The sequence below is a fragment of the Motacilla alba genome, chromosome 2, assembly GCF_015832195.1.
Source record: "Motacilla alba alba isolate MOTALB_02 chromosome 2, Motacilla_alba_V1.0_pri, whole genome shotgun sequence".
NCBI classification, from domain to species: Eukaryota; Metazoa; Chordata; class Aves; order Passeriformes; family Motacillidae; genus Motacilla; species Motacilla alba.
In genome coordinates this window covers 28,300,929-28,324,222 of record NC_052017.1, presented here as the reverse complement: position 1 = coordinate 28,324,222, position 23,294 = coordinate 28,300,929, and the positions used below count along the sequence as shown (strand labels likewise).

General features: G+C 38.3%; 1 protein-coding gene across 6 annotated transcripts in view; it reads left to right on the top strand.

The window, feature by feature from the left end:
- Positions 1–3,634: 3,634 nt before the first annotated feature.
- The window catches only part of DGKB (diacylglycerol kinase beta), a 334,152-nt gene continuing 314,492 nt past the window's right edge, over positions 3,635–23,294 (top strand). For 3 of the 6 annotated variants that reach the window (XM_038163204.1, XM_038163193.1, XM_038163156.1), the window contains exon 1: positions 4,526–4,671. The gene's annotated coding sequence lies outside the window, so the exon portion shown is untranslated. Of the gene's footprint in view, positions 4,028–4,057; positions 4,194–4,524; positions 4,672–23,294 lie in introns of those variants that run through there. The other 3 variants (XM_038163165.1, XM_038163173.1, XM_038163184.1) reach the window with 3 other exon arrangements.

The window sequence follows — 23,294 nt, the reverse complement described above, 5'->3', positions numbered from 1 at the left end:
TCAGCCTAGGATTCTCCCAGGGCAGAAGTAAAACTGCCTGATCTGTAGCACTTGGTTCAAGCAAATATCTTGCGTGCCAGTGTTAATTCAACAGGTCTGAATTAAGATGCTTTCAGTCTAAAATCTTAATTGCATTAATGAAAGAATAGCTAAAAGTTCTGTTAGAATATCTGGTATACTGGATAACAAGCCCAGAAAAATAGTTCAGCAAATTAATGTAATTTCCTCTAGTTTCTCAACAGTCCTTGATTTTCTCAATTACAAATGTATGCTCTGTGGCTTATTTTCTTTCAGCTACCTTAGACTTTACACACACACACACACACACACACACACACACACACACACATACACATATATATATGTGAATATATATACACATATACAATATCAGTAATATAAGTGATAGTAGACCTACAAATGCCTCTGGGTATTTTGGGTATTTCACAAGAATTTTTCCCATCCCAACTGTGTCCATAGGTATATTACTGTGTAAATAAGTACATGGGTCAAGTGGACTATACGTACTATTCTATGGGATATCGTTATCACTACAATAATTAATGTAAAGTGATATCAGCATAATCTATGAAAGGTCTTGTTTTTGATTAAGTGGTTTGATTCCTTTGGATCCCTATTACTGATTGCTTGGATCCTTATTACTGATTGCTTGTGAATTTGCTGTTTCTGGGAGGGAGCAGTGTAGTCTACTCCATATTGACATTTTCTGATGAAAACACACGAAGTATAGAATTACTGTAAAGAAAGTTTTTTTTTCACTTAATTTCATTTTCTCCACAAAACTCTTCATATAGTGTAAAAACGTTCTAAGGTAGATGAATCAAATTTTGATAAGATTAATATTTTCCTTTTATAAATTTGGCGAACTCCAGTTGTTTCTTAAAACCATATATTCTGAAAAATACTTTCTTTATATATAGCTTGCTGTTACCTTAGCAGATTTCAGATGGAGTCAGACTACTTTTCAATAGTTTGCACCTGTGATGTAGAGTAATGCCACTCCTGAAGATTTATAAATGTGAACCCTGTTTCTCTCAAAACTACTAACATACTATAACTGCAGATGACTGTTGCAGTATATGAAAAGTAAACAAAACATATTGGAAACTGAGAATTATTTTTCTGATTGGATTCTTGAGTTAGGTGGTTTATTCTTTCATGATTCATATAAAAATGTAAGGCTCCAAGTTCATCATAGTTTTATTAAATGAGCAACTTAAAGCCATGCTTAGCAACAAAATTCATTTAAATATCCAAACACAGATCTAAGTATATAGAATAATAAATTTAATATTTAAAATTCTGACTGTGGCTTCTAGACATCTGTTATTTTCTTTGCTGTGAGGGAGTGAGCTGTTAACAGACAAACTCTTCGCATATTTTAATCTTCTTATGGTAGGAGCTGGATTAAAGGAGGGGAGGACGGGAGCATATACAGTTTGGGCAGCATCCTGCTTGTGGAACAGGAGGATGGAGCTTTGTATTGAAACCAGAACAAAGATGCTTATGCAAATATGCTATGCACAAAGGCTGCCACTGAGCTCTGTACTGAGGAAGCTCTTAGCCATAAATCATAACCCATCTACCCCCATCCTCTACCTGTTCTCAAAATGACACATAATACAGCAATGTTTCGAAAAGTAGGCATGTGGATAGCAATTTGCTAAGTGGAAAAAAGAATCTTAATGTTATAGCCCTTCAGTTTGACATCTTTTACATTGTTCTTTCACAGCTCAGCTGTACTGAGTTGGCTCGCACCTGTGTGAGGGTTGCTGCTTTCCTAGGGCAAATGAAATGTTTAATGAAGGGGTTAATTTTTCTTCTTGCGCAGTATGACCTCCAAATTTTTCTTTAGAGTTTTAAAGCTACAAGGGTAAATGGAGTTGTCATTCCAAACTGCAAATGAACTTGTGGGACCTCTTCCATTTCAATAGGAACTGAAGTTGGACCCTGTTTTAATACACAGCAGAAGAGAACAGTAAAGGCCTGATTTAAGTGAATATATGGAAATTCTGCACAATATGAGCAAATGTATTTTTAACTGGGATCATTTTTTTTGCAGCGATTTTTATTTTTTATATGACCATGTGTAACTGAGAGTGCTTCAAAGCAATTTTTAAGGCAATATCGTGATTCAAAACCAGCCCTCTGCCCCATCCCATGAGATGTAACATTTTATTGCAAGGCCTATAAAAATTTTGTGTTGTACTGGAATGATTTATCACAACTAAGTAACTACTCACTGTATTTCAGTGTTTTGATCCATATTTAGTAACTTGAGGCTCAAATATACTGGGACTGAATTCCTTCCCTGGGAGAAAAATAATCTCATGAAATCAGTGTTTTAAAGGGAAAGCAATAGGCTAGACACAGGGAACTAAAGGCAAGTAAGTACTTGGCATGTGCTACTGTGAGGCTGGCATTTAAAAAAGATATTTATAAGGTTGGCTACTGGATGTCAATTTAAAGGCTAATAGGTATGAAGCTATGCATTAAGAACATATTTTTCCAAAGTTACAAAAAAAGTTGTTGTTTCTTTGGGTTTTGTGAGAATATGAAGAGAATTGAATGGATTATTTAGAGTACAATCGGAGTTCATTTAAGACAATCAAAACCACATCAAAATGAAATTTTAATTATGAATGCATTTGTATCACTGAGTATATGGTATAAATACATACTTATTGCATTATATAACAAAGTTGCATTTTACTTATACACAGGAAGGTCATCTAAATTTTCAAACTCTTTTGTTAAACAAAAAGTTGGAGTGTCAATGAGTTTTGGAAATATGCTAATTCAAAACACTTAAATATCTTTAATGGTGTTGTGGAGAAGCTAATGTATAGAGAGCAGGTAACATTTATGCTGAGAAAACCGTGTTCAGTGCACTAGGTGAATTAAGGAATTCTTTAAGAAACCTCTCCATAGACAAAATCAGGCTGGCATGGTTTTGCAGGTTTCCTAAAATAAAGAGGATTCCAAGAATTTCTAGCACATGTGTCTTATGAAAATTAAACTCTTTAAATGCACATTTTGGAAAGGAAGAATGGATACATGTACAAAAGAAACAAAAATGCTGGTAAATATTTTTTATTTTCAAACTTCAATGGATTTGTTATATAAAATTATTAGCAATATACTCAATTTCATATACATTGCTTAAAACATCTTTCAAAGCTAGTTTTTCAGTGCCATATATCAACAAAGTGAATATAAATAGAAATTAATCTCATTATAATTAAACATAAAATCAGGTTCCCAGCTTAAGTTCTGAGGCTTATCTGACCACTGAAGACTCGGTGAAGACCGAAGTTGGTAGTGCATAGAAATCTCTCATTAAACACACTGGGAACCTGTCAGTGAAAGTTTGATCAGCTCCCTAGTCCTGTGTCTTGCTAAATAGTAGGCACTGGCACAAAGACATTAATTTCCATGCCACTGTTATTCTGGTCCCTCAATTTTCTTTCTGAGTAAATCTGCAAAGTCTTACAGGCCCTAGCTGGGTTGTTGAACCCTCAGAGAGGTTCCGAAACAGGTGCTGGAGGAAAGCGGGGGCCCGCGGCCGCGTTCCGCGGAGCAGCTTGGCGAAGGTCCCTCGGCCGGATGGAGGCTGGCGAGCCGGGCACGGCGGGCTGCTGCTGAAGCGGCTGCCGGGCGCCGAGCCGGGCACCGGGCCGGCCTTGCCGGGGCACAGCGGCTGCCGAGGACCGGACGGTGCCGTGGCAGGGAGGGCGCAGTCTCTCCCAGCTCCTGGTATCGCGGGCTCCGGCGGCGCAGTGCCCGCGCACCTGCGTGGGAGCCGCTCCGCGGCCGCCGCCTTTCCCCGGCGCCCCGCGGCAGCGCCCGGCCGGGCAGGTAGGCGCGGGGCGGGCCGCGCTCGGCCCCTCCGAGCCCCCGCGGCTGCGCCCGCTGCCACAGCCCCGCCACCTCGCAGCGGGCAGCAGGGAGGGCGACCGGCAGCCCTGGGCGGTCGCCACCGGCGGGGAGAGCCTGTAAACTTTGGGTAAGTGTTGCACGGGCTTAGCGCCTGTCAGCGCGGGGCGGCGGGTGGAGAAAGGGGAGCGGAGCTTTGCGGAGCGCTGCGCGGGTCTTGCCGCACCGCTGCTCCAGCGCGGAGCGGGCGCGGAGTCGGCGGGCGGCGCCCGGGGGATGCGGGCGCTGGACAACAGGTACCGCAGCTGCGCGGGGCGGGAGGGGCTGCGGAGGGGGTGTCTCTGTGTGCGTGAGTGAGAGGGAGTGTGTGTGTATGTACGTGTGTATGTGTGTGAGTGTGTGTGTCGCTTCTCCCCTCCCCCCTGCCGCCCGGCCGGGAAGGGGGTGGGAGATGTGCTGGCGCACCGCCGCTTAAAACCGCGCCGCCCGGAGGCGCCTGCCCGTTCCCGAGAGGAGGGCGGCTGCCGGCTCCGCGCTGTGCCGCGGAGGGCGGCGAGAAGCGGGGCCGAGGGCGGCGGTGACCCCGCGGGGCCGGGCCGGGCGCGCTGGGCTGCGGCAGCCGGCGGCGGGGCGGGGCGGGGGGGCTGGCTGGCGGCGGTGTCGCCGCCGTCGCTGGCGGTGGCCCGGCTGGATGGCCGGTCCCGCGGCTGCCCAGGGCGCCGGGCTCTCTCGCATCCCAGGGCCGAGCGTTCCCTCCGCCCGCATCGCACTGCAGTAAGTTCGCGAGTCGCTGGGCGGCCGGAGTGGTGGGAGCCGCGGAACTGGGGGGGCCGTGATGCGCGGCTCTGTGTCTGGGCGTAGCGGAGGGGCTAAGCTGAAAGTTACGGCTCACCGCGGTGTGTTGAATTTGTCACGACGCGTCGCTTTGATTTCTAGTTACTGCCAATTTACCTCGTCGACCTATATCACTTTGCACAACCTCAGTCAGTGTCCTGATGCTGCCCCTGATAGCCGGGTTCACAGCGGTGAAGTGCTGAGGCATCCGGTGTAGATGCGAACACAGCGAGGGCAGGAAAACAAAAGATGCAGCTGCAAACTTAGGCTTTAAAGGATGCTCTTCTTAAACTTTACGTGTTGATGTTAAGAGCTCATTGTTGTGTTTTGAGTTTGTTTTGTTTTGGTGTGTTCTGTTTGTTTGTTTTGTGGCCCAGTGTTGTTCTGATTCTTTTTTAAGAACAGTTTTATTTGTCAGAGGTGAATGTAATTACATTTTTCATTGCGAGTGTCCTGTTTTGGAGGTGGATTAAAGGTTTTCTCATCAGATTACTATATCGTGGGTATTATTTTTCCATAGCTAAACAAGCAGATTGTAGGGTCTTCAGTTCTTCATTGTTTGACTGTTTTTCTACGAATTTGGGTAGAACTTCATTAATTTTCAAAAGCAGTTTTGTCTGGTTGATGTAAGGTTAGAAAAAAAATGGAAAACTTATAAAACCCTATCAACAGAATGGGGAAAATCAGTAATTGTAGCAGGAGATGTGGTCTTTTAAGTTTTTGTAAAAGCTACTCGACATTTCCTACTACCATTTAGGCTAAATGACCTAATGTAGCAAGGTAATAGTTTTTCTTTGCACTTGAATGGTATGATGCACATATTTAGAAAGTCATTATGCGTCCGGGAAAAAAATCCATAGCGAGAACCTAATATGCATTCCCAAATGACTGGACTTGTGCTATGCTTTATGGATAACATGACAGGAAATAAGTCCCTTGTTTCTCCCCAAAGTGGTAATCCAGTATTACTCAGAGCCTGAAATGTTTATCTAGTGCAGAAGGAAAACAAGCATCAAGAAACATGGGGCATCACAAAGCAGCACTTTTCTCCAGGGGCTTCTCTTGTCTCTTGTTCATTTGTCAAGGTGGAAGGACTTTGTTGTTTATCATGACAGGGTAAACCTGGAACAGTTATTCAACAGTCTGAAATGTTTGTGGAGCGATATGTTTTACACTGTGAATTTCAAATATTGGGGTACAATTGTTGATCTGATTTAGGGGCCTGCAAACATCAGATGTTGCTGTTTCTAGGCAGGTTTAGGAAAAACCTCCTTTCTTATACTTTTAAGGAAGAAGTATATATAAATTGTTATGTACCAGCTGAAATCATCTTTTCTAAACACCTATAGGTGTCTTGAACAGTATTCAGTAGCAATGCATGAATGAACAGATATTTTTTAAGACTTCATGCAGTATGAAAGTAAAAAAGTTAATTGTTTTAAAGAGCACTAAATATTAGGTTGTTACTTATAAGGAGGTTCTGCACTGTTTCTGCTCTGGAACCATCATTCAGGTGTCACTATAGGATGGGTCTGTTGCCTGTGGAATGAGATCACTGGAACAGGAAAGAAGAGAATTATAAGAGAGTTGTAGAAAACCTGTTAGAGAGGCATTTTGATAAAGCTGAGTGTCAACAGCACATTTGAGAGTAAAGGTAGTAATAGGTTAATACTGGAAAACTTCAGTCACCTGGCTGGATAGTTGGGCTGGGTTCTTTTGTGTGTGCATGTCATCAGCATTGAGTTCTTGTGAGTGGCACATACAGAATGAAAGATAATAGCTTAAAGTCATGCTTTATATTTAGTGTAATAAAAACTAACAGCAGATAGCATAGAATCATGGACTATCTCAAGTTTTAAGTGATCTATAAAGATCATTGATTCCATCTCCCTGCTCCTCACAGGACTAACTAAAACTAAACTGTGTGACTAAGAGCATCGTCCAGATGCTCCTTGAGTATAGATAATACACAATGTTTCATTCCCTTTGAATTGTTATGACTTTTATTAGATCATAAGCCTTCTGCATACAATTTTAACAAGTCTTTTTAAGGCCTCGATGAGAAGTGGATGGTGAAACATTTTCATCTGTATCTGGAATTATGGAAGAGTGGTGACAGTTAGAAGGGGGTGGGTTACAGAAGCAATTGATCTTGTTCTGTGGTTTGGCGTGCTGGATCAAGAGGATTTCAGCCAGGATTCTACCTGTGGAAAGAAGAAGCTACTTGTGAAAGATGGTTATGTTTATTTTTAAGTTATGATAAAGTTCTCCCAGTCAAATCTGGGAGACATCAATACCGTGAATTGCTGTGGAAGAAAAGGATGCTGGCCTCCTGAAAGCTCCCTACAGCTTGTTGCTATCAAGTAAAGTTTGCCACCTGCTTCAGGAATTCCCACCTGAGCTTTGCATTACTGTCTAAAGTGGAAAAGATATCAAGAACATGTACTACACCTTGCTCTGGATGTTAATTCCCAATTTTTTTTGCACTTGTGTAGATTAGGTTCCAGGTGTTACTCAGAAGGAATTATAGCATATTGCAGCCAGGTTAATCAATAGAAGTTGGTATAAAAGGTTAGAAACAAACATTTTATGACAAGAGTTCCACATAAAGAGCCTCTTGACCTTCAGTTGTGAGTTTCTTCAGTCCATTTTTTGTTTCCTGTAGCACTTACAAAATAATTAGAAACAGTAATAGAAGACTTAAGACAATTACTTGTCCATAATTTTAGTTCTTCATAACAGTACTTTATTAATAATTTTCTCTTTGGAGACTTCTTTTATAGCTAAACCAGCAAGTTGACAGTACTGGAAAGCTGAAGAAGTGACGTGCTGGGTCCCACTGAGCAGAGTTTGTAGTTATTTTTAATACCTTGCCTAAAAGAGTGAAAAAACATTAAAGATTTGGGCTTTGAAAATGATATCTAGATTTTGTCAACCTGACCTAGTTTTAAGTACGCTAATAATGCTCTTGCTATGGATAGAAATGATCTGATGCAGGTAAAGTATTTAGGCTAATTCAGGAAGTTGAGAAATAAATATTTATTTATTTACTTGGAATTGAGATGAGTAGCTGTCCCCAAACACCCTGTAAAACAGCTTTATGCAATGTAGAACACATTTTCTTTTTTAATTGTTTCTGAAGAAAATAAGACTTCTCTGAATAATGTTTGCAGCAGTTTAGCCCTGAAGGGATGTAGTTAGTTTGCCACAAGTTTAAAAGCTTAACAAATGCAAGTATTTGGAGGCTGTTAAATTATTTCTTGTCCTATCCCTTAATACAAGTTTGGAATGTAAGTGTACAGCTCTGGCACTATTGTTTTGCCCTAAACAATTTTTTTAAAAAGTAAATAAAACAAAGAGAAGCAGAGTTGTAGACATGTTTGTCAGTTCAGTGACTAATTAGACTTCCAATTCTGGGGACCGATTAGCTTTTTATTTTTAGATGTTTGTTGTTTACCATAGTAAATCATGACTAAAATAACCTCTAGGTACTTCTTTCTTCTTTGTTAAGGATTTTAGGAATGACTTATGGTGGCAGAAATATTTAGTTAATAAAAATGCCATTAATTACTTAATTATCTTTAGGTTGATTTTCAGCCACATTTTGATTACTTGGTTTGAAATAGTTTTTGTTGTTTTTTTTTTTTTTTTTTGTTAGACATTCAGTGAGATGTCTGGCGCTCAGTAGCTGTAATAAGAAGCTCCCTCTCTAGTCCTTGGAGAAGTAACAATCTCAGGAGTTGTGATGAAAATTTTCACTTAAGTTTATGTTGGTGCATGCAAATCTCTGAGCCTTCTGCTGTGATATGGTGCTTTGCTTGCATTTAAGGTTGCCTTGTGCTTATTATGCAGCATTCCAATGTGTTGTTGGTTTAGTTGGGCAATGGGGAAAAATCACACAGTTAACAGAAATGTCTTTCTTTTCTCCTTTGTCTTTTAAAGCATATTGTGTAAAGTAAAAGCAATGAGTCAAATTCATTCTCTTTGGACTAAATTTTTCCCCAGGTGGACACTTCTGATTTTTATACACTGGTTTGAGTTTGGAAATTACCTGAAGTCAATCCTGGATGCTCTTGAAGTGTATGTGGCTTTTCCATGCAGTGACGTATTTGTATGCTTGTGGTCTTAGAGAAGAACTAAGAAGCTAAATTTAAGTGAATTAGAGGAATGGCAAATAGTAAGGCAGCTGTATCAGCTTAGGAGAAAATCTCAGGTCGTGTGAAATCAGCAAATTTTGCTGTCTTGTCTTCTGAAAGGAAAAATAGTGTTTTCTTTTAAATCTAGAGGCTATGGCCTAGACATAAGATTATGAACCACTGTGTCCCTAGAATCAAGGGTCTGTTGCTGTTTATGCCTTTTAATTGTGAATTTTCTCCTGTTTCCTGCCTGAATTTGTGACTTAATCAAGTGAATGGGAGACAATATTATGCCATAAATAGTTTTTAAGAAGGGAAGAAAGAAAAATGAGAATGAAGAAAAAAAAAGAGATAACATTTATAGCCAAAATAATTTATACTTATGTAGATGAAAACTGAAAGATATGTGATTACAAGCAGGAATGAATTAAGCAAGCAAAAGGAAATATAATGCTTACCTTTTTTTTTTGTGATTTTTCAATTATTTTTTCTATTTAGTCACCAATGAAAACCTTTTTCTAAAATTTAAAAGAATTCAGTGAAAAGATTTAGGTTTAGATACGTAAAATCTATTTAATCTCCTTCCTGTAACCAGAATGCTGCTTTTGTGCACCCCTACAATATTTTACTCAATATCTTTGCTTTGCCTGTTTCATTAGATTTTGCTAATTTGGTCATAATTTAGAAATAAAGTTTTCAAAATGTTAAAAATATACATTAAGGTGTCTATTCTGTCTTCTATCCAATATCTAAATACCATCTGGCTACCTTCTGTCTCTCCTATTATTACTAATGGAAAGTCAAAAGCACCTGCTGGGGGAAATTTTAATTTTAAGATGAGCATCCTTTATAGGTCAGTTGAAGCACATTCTGAATGTATCCAGGTCTCTCAATTCATTATAAAGGATGCCTGGCTGGTGTGACTTGTTCACAGTTTAAAATCTAATTTTGAGACATCCGTCTTTGTGTGAGATAAATTACACCCTTGGACATTTTCTTAGCTAGGAAGGTAAGGAAGAATTGAACTCCTAAGAAAGTGTCAAGTCTTCTCCATGCTTTAGTGAATATAAATACAAAGTAAAATAGCCTTGAAACAGTAGTTCATTAGAATGGGCCCTGTACCAGAAGTTAAATATCAAAGGGCCTATTTTTAAACATATCTAAATAAACAAGTAGTCTGGAGCATTTCTATTTTTCTTCGTGTCCCAAAAACATGACAATGGTGTGTTATTACCAAAAAGTCTGTCTTAATTCATTGTTGATATAAAATATTCCAGCAATGCTTTTTAATGAAAAATAAAATTACAGACCTTTCTAGAAATTCTGGATTTACTTTGAAACTCTTAAGCCTTATGCATTTATGTTTACTTTGTTCTACATGTCATACACATTGAAAAACTACTGGATCTGTGAAAAGATTTTTCTTCATATGCTGTTGTCAATTTAAAATTGTGTAGCTTCAGCTACTTCTGCTCAGGAAGTACAGTGGGTCATTTTGTCTGTTTTTACTTTAAAAGCACCAATGGGATTTTGTGTTCAGACAGCCCAACAACTTCTATGTCAAAGAATTCAAACCTTCTAAACAATATGATCTCATGTAACAGAGGTAGAAAAATTTGCACTGCCCTTTGTAAGGCTTAGTGCTGTTGACACAACTTATTTCATAGAAGTAGAAAGACTGGAGGAATCCTGGGAAAACTCCCAGCTTTGAATATTAGGTGTTGTTAAAAACAGTATAGTACTCTGATAAGAATGTTCTTTTACTTCCTCTTTGAATTTGAATTGCCAAGTGGTTATTTTCTTTTCCTCACATTGTAAAATATCATGTTCAGTTACGAAGTGTTTTGTTTTTGTAAATTCAAAATAGTTACTCATAGAAAAGCTTTATGTTCTGTCTCAGACTTTTTTCTATAAATATTCACCCAGAAACTACAAAACCAGCTTGTATGAGTGTTCAATATAATTTTCTACCCTGTATTACACAGTACACCAGGGTGGTGATTTTTACATATCTCTGTTGGCATTGAGAAAAAGAGTCTTGGTGAAGCTCCAGTACTTATATCTAGTTGCCTATTCAGTGAACAAGAACTTGTTCAAGTCTCTTCTAAGAATTTTCGTGTGTTCTTAGTTAGGTCTGAGGAGCTATATGAAGTCAGGGTAGGTCATCTGTCAATGACAGAAGAATTTGTAGAATCTTACAGTTTTCCAGCTACCAGGAACATATTCAGTCATATTGCAGTGGGGTTTAACAAGCAGGTAATTGTAAAGGAAACTAATAAGAATATGTGGGCTATAGAAAAGACTGTATACTTTTAAGAGCACTCCTACAGGGTTTAGGCCATATTCTCTCTGACCTTAGTTCAGGGCACATGCCTGATAACTGTGGTCACTCCATGAAGCTTTTTCATTTTGGATCTTATATTTGTAGGATCTCAAAATGCTGTCCATCCAAAGGAGGAGATGACCCTTTCAGTACCCTAATGAGATGATATATGGAGACAGTGAGTTCTGCATGATTAGTCCAGGACCCTGACTAAAAGGATAACGACTCCTATGGGGGTGGGGGAATGCTTTCATCATCTAGAAACGTTGAAAGCTTCTGTAATTCATCCATAATTCATCTACCATCTTAAAGTAAAATTAAGTAAAAGCATTATTTTCTAAATCCAAAATAAACTACTGTGGAACATGGACCTAATGACAGCAGTTGTAGAACTTAGACATTCCAGCTTTGTTTATTTGTACTAAAATCAGATCAAAATCTGTGTATCCTGACAAGTTACAACTCTTTGGATTTGCTACTCGGTCAAGCTCCAGTTTGTCTTGCATTATTTACATTCTTGGCCGGTTTTCACTGGAGAGCATCACAAGCAGGAAAGGTTTTCCAATTCTTGTGCATATTTCTTGTCACGTTCTGCAGTTTTCATTCAGATTCAAATGCTTCATCCCTTCCCCATATAGAGTTCTTAAATTTATTCAGGAAAAGTTTCATTACTCCTCCCCTGGTCTTATTTGCTGCTCTCATTCTTTGGAAATGCAAATATGTATTTCACAGAGCAGGTGCCATCTCTTTTAAGCTGAGAGCAAATTATTAACCCATGAAGGAATGAAATGCTATTCCTCTCCAGGGAACTTGATGCCCATATTCCAATATGAGATCTTGTTTCTGAGCCTCGTGCTTTCATATCAACATGTATGTTGATAGCTATGCTTCATAAGAAATGAATATGAATCGTATGTGTAGATAATTATTGCATGTTAATGAAAATTTATTTTCATTCAGCTCTATGTTTGAGGGACAGGTGGACAGTGTACAGAGATGCATTTAACCTGTGTGTTTACTTTCTTTATATAACCTGAATGTCTCAAACACCTTAAACCAGTGTCTTCTACAGCCATTTAAATGTTTTAGGAATATCCAAGAAATAGTGTGGCTGTTTGAAGGAAAAGTTCCTTGTGGAAAGAACAAAGTTCAGAGAGATTTTAAACTGTTAAAAAATCAAGCACCTGAAGGCAGAACAACTGTGGTAATGATTTTCAACCTGTGGGTGTTGAAGAAAAGAAGTTAATACTGAGTCTTACCTTGTCTTCAACAACGTTGTCATTGATTCTTCAGATTTAACACATACTCCACAGATTTTTTTTTTTTATTTTAAGATAGCCTAAGAGAATGGAAGAAAAGGAGGGAAGTAAAGTTCATGACTGCATAACCTTTCTAACTTCATACTTTAAAAGCCTCATAATACTGTTAAACTCCTTAAAATGGTTGTAAATAGCATGACGAGAACCTTACATATGATCATTAAGTTTATCATGGAAAAGAATCTTGTGTGTTGTAGATGGAGTCTTTTGAAGAGTTGATAATGCAGAATAAATTCCTCAATATAGTTGAAGTTGGATTCTATAAATGATGGCAAGCACGATTACAACTAAAAGGGATGTTTTCATTGGTTATTATCTAGATATTTTTTGAAAACTATGTATTGCCAGTAAAATACTTTCTTTGTATGCCCCTTCTCTGTTTTTGTGGGAAGTACGTGTTGTGTATGTGGCAAGTGAACACCCACACTACATAGTGTGGTAAACATTGTGGCATTTAGTTATTTTTTCCAGAGAAAAATAATTACTGTTCATCAGTTTGTCTGGTTTTGTTAGTTTGTTTGCTTTTGGGGGGGTTATTTGTTTGGGATTTTTGTTTTGTTTTTTTTTTTTTTTTTTCCTGGGGGAGTCAAATTCTGCACATCATACTGAAAGTTTCCTGGGGTTTATATATATATCCTTATTGAGGTACTATTAGTGGGACAGGTGAATGGGATCATTCTTCATCCTTCTTAAAAGCATAGGGATAGCTTTACTGGAAGAAAGTCTGTCTGGACTAGTATGATGTCCACAGTGATTATCAAGAAAAGAATAAAAGAATAGGCTGAGGATGTCCAGAGTGTTCCTTCAGGTTCCAACACTCTGTACAGATTTATTATTTTACAGATATCTGAGACAAGCCTGTTTCATTTTGAAGATGGAAGAATTCTAGTGTGCTCTTATTTTTTATGTTCCATCTTTTTTGTCCTCTTTTTCCAGTTCTGCTGTCGTCAATTTGCAAATCCAAAAAAGCTCTGCATGTTATTCAGAATGCAAGTATACTAGGGGTCTATGCAACGAAATACATTGTTTTATTCTGAATTTTTTTCTGAATACTTTTATTTTTGAATACTGTCAAGCACTGAATTGATCTTTTCTGATTATAATTCAAAATTTTATTATGTTTCTGAGTGGTAACTCATCAGTGATGAGCTCACTGGTCATCACTTTAAGTGCATTGCTACGATTTTTAAATGTATATTACTTTAGATTTGTCAATGCTGAGGTATATAAATCTATTCCAGTGGGAAGTGGAGGACAGCATTAGCAAGCAAGAGGAAGGACACTCAGACTATTAGAGGATTTAGTACCTATATCATACCTAAATTCCATGTCAACTCTCTAAATCTTTTCCTGTACCTGTCCTTAAAAACATTTTGGTGCCTGTGTTAAATATTTTATTGGTATGGATATAATAACAACTAGAATTGGTATGGATATAATAACATTAGAATTATGACTTATTAATCCATTGGAAAGGGGCTGTTTTTCTTTGTGAATAATACATGGTGAACCTAACATTTTTTAAAAGATACCCTATGCAGGAATATAATGTGTCACACCTCTTGCATAAATGTACTCATTTAAAGAATTATTAAAAACAGAAATATTTAAAAAATATTTTTAAATTTTACCTTTTTTTTTTGCTTTTCTGTGTTGCCTAGTCCATACATACTTGGACTTTGTAAAATTAGAACATGGGTGTGTTTATTTAAGTATGCATGCCTTCTATATAAATTTCTATTGACTGCATGCTGAATATGGCAGCAAATACTCATTGCTGTTGTGAACATGATTAAATTTATAGCTGTCAGAATCCATCTGACAGTTTAGTCACTTACAGGAATTGCACTTTGAAGTGGTAGCTAGAGAAACAGTTCTGACCCAAGTGATTAACCCTGGCTGGGGTCACATTAGATCTGAATGAAGTCCAGTACAAGATAAATGTTTTTATTTTCATCATATGCCCAACAGAAACCGGCTCTGTGACTGGGGGTATGTGTATATGTATTACTACTAAATATTTGGCATTATATTGCAATATTTCTGTGATTATTTTTATAAAAATCAACATCACCATGGTCATCCTCTTTTTACATGGCAGTGGGAACATGGATTTGGCGTTGATCACATGGACCATTGTGCCTAGTCATTTACAGCCTGAGGAAACATGTCATTAGATGCCTCATGCAAATTGGGGTTCGCTGAGCCTCAATTTTGCACACCCTTACCAGAAGCCACAGAATGTCCCTATGGAGTCTAAAACATAACCCAAGATTTATAATACAAGACTAGGTCATTAAAAAAACAATGTTACAAGAGGAGGGGACTCAATTCTCAGATAATTTTAGTTTAGAATAAAATCTAATACTGAGTCTGTCTGCCTTCTGTGCTCGTCTGTGAAGATACTTAAGCAAAGCTGTTACTGTCATAATTTTTAAGGTCTCATATTTTAAGTACTGAAGAAGGTGTAAAAAACATTACATCTTAATTTTTAAGTGTGACTGTTCACACTGGGAACTTGTTTCCAAGGATTGTGCTTCTGTGAATTTGATGATCACACTTAACTGAAAACAATATATTTCTCATAAATTATTCTGTATGAACTACTACTCATCAGTATTTATAATGTTTGTAAATAATAATCCTTATAAAGTATGAAGCTTGGAATTACATAATTTTTAAAATCCTTTTAGTAAGAGTTACAGTTCTGTGACATGTTATATAAATCTAAGAGAAATATTGACTGGTATTTCCTAGTCTGAACTAATGAGATAGACCTGTGCCCCTTTTTAGGTGTACAGTAAAAGAATTCACATTACAAAGAAATCTAAGCAATTTTAGCTCAGGAAGATATGTCTTTAGTAAAAACTATTGAAAAGTTTCTGGACTAGTTTAATGAATACTGAATGCTGTCAGATGACTGTATGAGTCTGTGGATATGAACTGAAGAGGGTAAATATGATAAAGCAAGGTGATGGTAAATGAGGAAGGCTGATGCTGTCAGACTCCTGTTCCAACTTCTTTTGAAGTTTACTTATTCTAAATATATTGAGATAAAAGCAATCTTTCTCAAACTTAGAAGTTTTGATGAAAAAAATGATGTATAGTTTAAAATCAGTGCACCGTAATTCTTACTATTGAGGTGTGACCTCTGGTGCTGTGAGTTTATTTTCTGTGTGTTTTCTCTAAGCTGTATTGGTGTAGTTTCCCTTGTAGCAAATGCATTGAAGGCATATGCAGAGAGCTTCTAACATGCTCATACTTTGAGGGAGTTAGATTACCTGCCTCTGGAGCTAGAATTTTTTAACTATTCTTCTGTTTGTCTTGACCTTGCTGTATTGAAACTGTTTACAATTCTGTTTTCTAGAAATTTGTAAAATATAAACATTGGTTCTTAGACAACTAAAATTTCAGTTATCAGTTGCAGATACAGCCCTCTGTCCTAGACCACTGTTGTTTTTATATACTGCTCTACATTGCTAATTAGCTGTGCATTATGTGATAGGTTTTTTTCTGTTGTATAGATGCTATGGTGATAACAGTCTTAGAAATATGAAAATGTACCAATATAATCGAGAGACTTCTTTAGTAACAACTATATAGTTCTCATGCTACATCAAAATATGTATTCAGTCATACATAGAACTAGGTCTTTAAAGTAAAAATATAAATCTCTATGTGTAAGCCTTTTCCTACACCATGGAGTCATAGAGTCAGTGAGATGAGCATCAGATGAGCTCAGCTCGGAGTTGAGCTTCTTCAACTTCCCTTATTGTCCATTCTTTTTTATAATATTTTGTAAGAAACTCTTGTTACCTTTCCTCAAACAGACCACCAGAGGAGCAGCTGAAGACAGTTGTAACTATGTCTGTCTTATACTCCATTTTATATCCTCTGACTCTGCTGCTCTCTTCTCCATTTCCATGTCCTTGAGCTGTTCCTGCTTTTTCTTTTCCACTGGATGTTGGTAATGCACTCAGGGGATTAGGAACTGTGAAAGTGGGACCTGCTTAGGCTCACTTCAAATGGTGATAAGGCACTACTAGTAGTGACTATGGTGGAGGCAACTACATCAGAGAGAAACTGAATTTCTACTCTACATGTCAGCTATTTTGTGGGGGTTTTTTGGTGGTTTTGGTTTCGTGAGTTTTTTGGGGGGTTTTGGGGGTTTTTTTGTTTTGTTTTGGTTTTTTTTTAATGTGTGCATGTGGTTTTTTGGTTTTGTTTCTGTCCTTGTGTTTTGGTTTTGATGAGGTTAGTTTATTTGGCCGTGAGTGTGTGTGTCCCAAGCTTAGGGGAAGCTGGCATGTTTAGGAAATGAAGGGTGAAAAAAAGAAAACATTACAGTATTTTTTCCGGAATAATTACTGCCTTGCAGAGTAGGTGAGAGCTTCCCTCCTCACCCCACTCTTCTGAAATGGAATTCCAGTAAAACTTGAGAATGCTTTCATGTGTTTGATTTAATTGTGTCATCTTTCAATTTCTACATCTGCTTTGGTTAGTACAGACCTGGTATGGGGGATAGTGAATTTGCTGGTATCCTTTTTCCAGTGGAGAGTCACTGCCCAGATTGTCTCATAAGACCCTACCACACTTGATTTACATTTTCTTTCTGTGTGTATTTCCATAACAAAATATTTACTTTTCTACGTGGGATGATTACAGCAGTTAGTGATATATGAAGAGTCATTTTCCTTCCCTATTTCCTGAGTGTTGTGGCTAAAATTTAGCTGTGTGTAAAAGTAAGCAGCTCCTAGGCAAAGATGCTTAGAGTTGAATGAGTCTTTGCTTTTCAAGTGAAGGAATGGACTGTATTATTTGTATACATTGCACTCTGAGGATTGCTTCTTTAGACACCCAAAGTGCTACTGCTGCGGGTGGTTGGGAGAGAAGATAACAGACTGACTGCCAGAGCAAAGCAGAAGTAAAAGTTTGTACAAACAACCAGGCACAATCAAATCTATTCTGTCATTTCGCCCCCCCCCCCCCCCCACTCCCCCCCACTTCTGTGTGTATGTGTGAGAGAGATGTTCAGAACTATTGGGTTTTTCAAAAACCTGTTGACCTGAGTGGAAGCGTAGTGATCATGCCTTGCTCAGGCAGAGAGGGAACACAGCATCTGCTCATGGGTCCTCTTGAATCACAAGAATGCAAGAATGGGAGGTGGATATTCAAGAAGATCGCACTCCTCCTGAAGGGTGAAAGGAGCCAGGACCACTGTGTGTGAGGCCATGTGCTGTGGCTTTAGAATGGGTAGAGCAAGGGATCTTTGAGGGCATAAACCAAGCCCCTAGGGAATTCCAGAGCCCAAGAGGAACAAACAAACTCTTGTGGTGAGGGAGCAACATCCAGTTAGAGAGATGTGAAGTAATGCTCAGAAGAAAGAAGCACAGAGGGATCAAGGATAAATTAGAGGTTCTCATGTCTGGAAGGTGTCAAGGGCGCAAAAGGTTCTTGGGCAAGGGAAAGAAAGATCTGTTTTCATGTTGATGCTGCAATTACTGTGATTTTTTATCAAGTTGTTTGAAATTTTTTATTATGTTTTGCATGTCTTTTTTTTTTTATTGCTAGTATCCCAGTTTGGACCTATTTTGACAGGCATATCGTCTGCATGACTAAAGCCATTCTAAATGTGAAAAAGAAATGCTGCCTTACATCATTCATATTCAAACAAAACCAAACCAGACCAGTCCCAAACTCAGATCACCCATGTGAAGTGGTGTTGCAAAGCCAGTGATGTTCTGAGTGTGCTGTGTGGAGGATGGGAGTTAGATTCAATATACATGTGGGGTATTTTAGAATTACTATTTATAGCTATAAAATTTGACTAACAAATACTAATAATCTAAGAACATTGGCTGTGCTATGAAAAGATTGGAATTATTAGATAACAGCCATTTAATGAAGTTCATAGGAACTTTTGTTCTACTTGTAAATCAGACATGAGATAATATGAAGCTGTACTCATGCAGAAGGTTATTCTTCTTTTGAAAGGGGTTTCAGATGATGTCATCAGGGAATTTCTGGGCATGTTCCTCTGTGTGTCTGTTACAAAGTAACAGATCTGGTGCAGTGTAAATAAGGATGGTATGCTTCTTTATATGAAGTATTTGTTTATATAATCAGAAATCTTAAATTTTTGCGTACTTTGGTGATTTACAGAGATCTCATTTTCAAAAGTAACCAAAGAAGGAAGGTCATGGTGTTCTCGCAGTGTTAAAATTTATAGTTGAGCTTTGTGTCAGAGAAATAGTCTTAAAAGAAAATAGACAATAACAAGATGTGACAATATTTTTTCCTTTCTTTTTGTTCTGTAGAGCGGGTGAAGTACGTTTAAGGTATTTGGCATGGTGAAATTTGTTCACAGTATTGACACAGGCTAAAATAGTGGTCCCACTCCTTCTACCAGCCCATGGGCCTTTGTGTGTCTGTGTCATCTGCACTGTTTGCTGTCTATCTTGTGTAAGAACTAAGATGGCACTGGTCAAATGCGAGGGTAGTATTAGACTGTCAGATCCCAAACTTTTTGCTCATGGCCTTTGGGCCTCTCCAGGACTGTGGCTCCCTGGCTGCTTACTTTTTGTGACATGAATGGTGCTGTTGGCTGCTCTGCTGCTGCTACAGCATCACAGGGTGTTACTGCTGGGGGTGTGAGTGGAAGGGAAGGGAGCCAGCAGGAAAGCTGGGAAAGCTGGGGCTCCCCGTGCAACCACTGCATCGTGGGGATCATTTCCTGCTCTGCAGCCATGGAGCTCTTTCCCGTATGTTACAGTCAGTCCATGAACCCTTCTCAGCCATTTGGGAATAGATGAATATTAAGGGCATAACTTAGTGGCAATATTACAGCTTTCTAAAATTTTCAGAATATTTTTCATGAAAACTATTTAAGCTAGGTAGAAAAAGTACTTTGGGACATGTTGTTCCATTTATTTTTTAAGACTATCCTCCATAGAAGTCACTGGAGAGTTTTTAAAACAGATGGCATGATGTGAGCCATTGTAATGCAATTTTCTTTGGAAAATTCTGTGTCTCAGGGCAAATTTACCACAAATGGAGCAATCGTGATGTCCCGTAAAAGAGAAGACGTGTTTTTGCAGCCTTTGATAGATCTGAAAAGTATGCATAACTCTGCCAACTCTGCCAAGCAAGCAAGACTGCTATTTTCAGTAAAATATTTTGGGGCTTTTGGAGTATTTTGAAAATGCTAGTACAGTAACTGCTCTGAGTATTCAGGAATATTTAGTACAACCAAAATTTTAAACATCAATAAATACAGTATTATGTGAAATTATGACTGTCAAGGAGACATGTTTGATCTTTTTCCTCTGGAATTTTTGGCATAAAAAGAATATACATTTTTTGTTAATACAGTTTACTGGGACATTTTATTTCATATTTTATTTCATATGTATAGATTCTAAGACCATAAAGCAAAGGAATACTGCATAGATAATAAAATAGCAATACTATAGAATAATCTTTCTGATTCACAAATAATCAGTGGAAGTATGGAAGTATTTATCTCATCTACTATCTGTGCTTTGATTTAGTAATTAACTGCTACAAAGGAGATCTGCTGCTTTTATTTTTGATACTTGTTATTAAAAAGGCTAGATAAATTTTGTGAATAATTTAAAGTAGGGATTAAATATGCAAAAGTACATGAAATGATACTTATTTTCATCAGAATGTTCTGATGGGTCTATACAGAAATATGTATTTTCATAATTTCACCTGTATGATAGGTAGGTTTCTAAAACACTAACAATCACAGGATAACAGTTATGTTCAATAAACTTACCTTGAACAAAAGTGGAAATAGGAAACATAAACGTGTGGTGTATATGTATTTACAACAGTGTATTCTACAATGAATTTTTTAGGTATACTAAATCAATGTTTTTAATTCTTCTAAGATGCCAAAAGAAATACTTTTCTTATTTTAGTTGTGCCAATTTAAGAAATGTTAGCTAAATCTAGTGATGTAGCTTGTGCCTGGGAACCTTGAGAACTGGAAACTGCTAGCAAACATTAGACATCTATAATAATCTCTTGAATAATCTTTTGTTTTGTGTGTCTAAGAAGGCCAAAGTCTGAAAAAGGCCAAATACACTGAGTACTCCTTTGCTTCCAAAAGCAGAGGATTTGGCTTTTGCAGTTTTGTGTTCCAAACATCATCAGCTTTCATAATTTCTGTTTACTCTTCTTCAGGTACATACCTATTCTTCCCTCATGGGGATGACAACACAGCAGTTGAGATTCAAATCAAAGTGATCTGTATTTGGTTTTGCCACATTACTCAGAATCTCCATCTTACTTTTTTTTAGGGTGCTTTTACTGGGATGAACAAGGGGATACATTAGGAGGGTTTCTGGTCCTTGGAGTGTAGGCTCAGCCCTGGGCACCTCTGTCCAGCACCATTTTGGATAGAGCTTGGCTTGTGCTCTAAGGGATGGAGCTGCTGGAGCTGGAGGGGAGCTGTGGCATTTTCTAACCCGGTCCCCAGCATGGGTGACTGCAAAACCAGGACCCTGAAGCAAAACACAGTATAAACCTCAAGTAATCTAATAAAAGCCCCAGATTTCTGGAATGGTGCTATTGTTGTGTATATGTAGTTAAATCTGTAAATGACAAGGTTTCATCAAAAGTATCTACTTCCTTTGAACTACTTAATGTCTTAATTAATGGTGTATTAACTAAAGCTAGCTGTACATGAGAGACAGGGAATTTTAATTAAAATTCTGAGGCTTGTTTAATGAAATATCCATGATAATTTTTATAATCTACAGCTCTATTTTAAGTTTTTAAATACATTTTTAAGGCATTTAGACCTAAATTTACCAGTTCCAGCTTGATATGATAGACAAAAATAAAGCTGTTAAGAAGTACAACTGTTCTGTTGACTTGCATAAACTAGCATGGTGTATGTGTTTAAATATATTCAGTTACAAATCTCAGTTCAGTTCCTGACTTTTCCATACATGCTTCCTTTGTGATAGCAAGCAAATTATTTAAGAACAAATGCCTCAGTGTGTCTAGTGACTTTGAAATTCAATAAGTAATGCCAGCTGAGATCTAGTAATTTGTTAAAATTCACCACTAGGTCTGTATTAATTTTTAGGAATTTCAGTTCTTCACTTCCTTCCTTTCTGTAAACTGGAATATTTTTCCTTTTCTTATTTTTTAGTCCTTGTACTTAAAAGAAAGCTAGTCTGTACCATTGTCCTCTCTGTGATATAGTCACAGAATCATACAGTGGTTTGGGTTGGAAAGGACCTTCCTTTCCTTAGGCCATGTAGTTTCAAACCCCCAGCCCCCCAACCATTTTTAAGGACGCCTTCTACCAGACCAAGTTGCTCAAAGCCCATCCAACCTGACCCTGAATGTTTCTGGGAATGAGGCATCCATCACCTCTCTGGATGGTGAAGTACTCTCTAGAGTGCTTCACTACTCACACTGTAAGAAATTTCTTTCTAATATCTAACCTAACCCCCCCTCTGTCAGTTTAAAGTTCCCCTATTGCTACCTGCCCTTGTAAAAAGTCATTTTTCTTGTAGGACCCCTTTAGTTACTGAAACGCTGCTGCATGTTTTCCCTAGAGCCCTCTTCACCCAACAACCCCAACTTTCTCTGTCTTCATAGGAGAGGGACTCCAGCCCTCTGATCATCTTTGTGTCCCTTCTCTGGACTCACTCCAGTAGGTCCATGTCCATTTTGGGGGCTTCAGATCAGGATGCGGCACAGCAAGTGGGGTCTCACCAGAGCAAAGAAGAGGAGCAGGATCATCTCCCTTTTCCTGCTGGCCGTGCTGCTTTGGATGCAGCCCAGGATACAGTTGGCTTTCTGGGCTGCAGGTGCACATTTTTGGGCCATGTTGTGCTGCTTGTCCTTGAATATCCTGAGTCTTTCTCCCCATGGCTGCTCTCAATCCATTCTCCGCCCAGCCTGTATTTGTGCTTGGAAGGGCCCTGACCTAGGTTTGGGACCTTGTTCTTGTTGAACTTGATGAGGTTTGCGTGGACTCACCCCATAAGCCTTTTGAAGTCCTCCTGGATGTCATTCCTCCCCTCTAGTGAGTAAGTCTTATCTCAGTTTCTGCTTTGATACTGCAAGCACAGAACTTCTAGTTATGTTGTTGTTATTACTTGACATCTTTCATCTGTTCCATTAGTCTAGCCAGGTTGTAAAGAATGAGAAGAAAAATGAAATGTGTTTAGGCACTGGATGTCAGAGTGGAGACACTGTAATTTGGGTCAAAAAAAGCAATAGGTTCCCCAGGCTGCATAATTTCACTTGCCCAGTTCATTTTAACTCTGGGATTTCTGTCTGCAGTCTAAGCAGCTAAGTGTAAACAGCAGTACCTCAAATTCTGAATCACGGATTTGTATGGATGCTTACCACCTGAGGGTGGATCGCCTTTCTTGGTGATTTCATTTATTTGCTTTTTCTTCTTGCAGCTAGTAGTAATTTTTCTTGGGTAAAACACCCCATGTTACATGGCATGCCTCAAATGAGAAAACAGAGGGGCTGTCTTGATCTATTGCAAATATAAGCAAAACCTTTTAATTATAAAAGTTACTTGAGTACAGCAAAATCTGTTCTGTGAATATCCATTGGAACATATAAGCAAGTTTCTTTGAAGTTCATCTTATATTTCTGAGTATGGAGGGTTTATGAGGCTTTAGATGATATTTGGTGAAGGTTCTCAGAACATAAAACTTCTGTTTTGTGAGGAAGTATAACTTTATCATTTAAAATACAGCCTTTGGAAAAAGAATGTCTTAT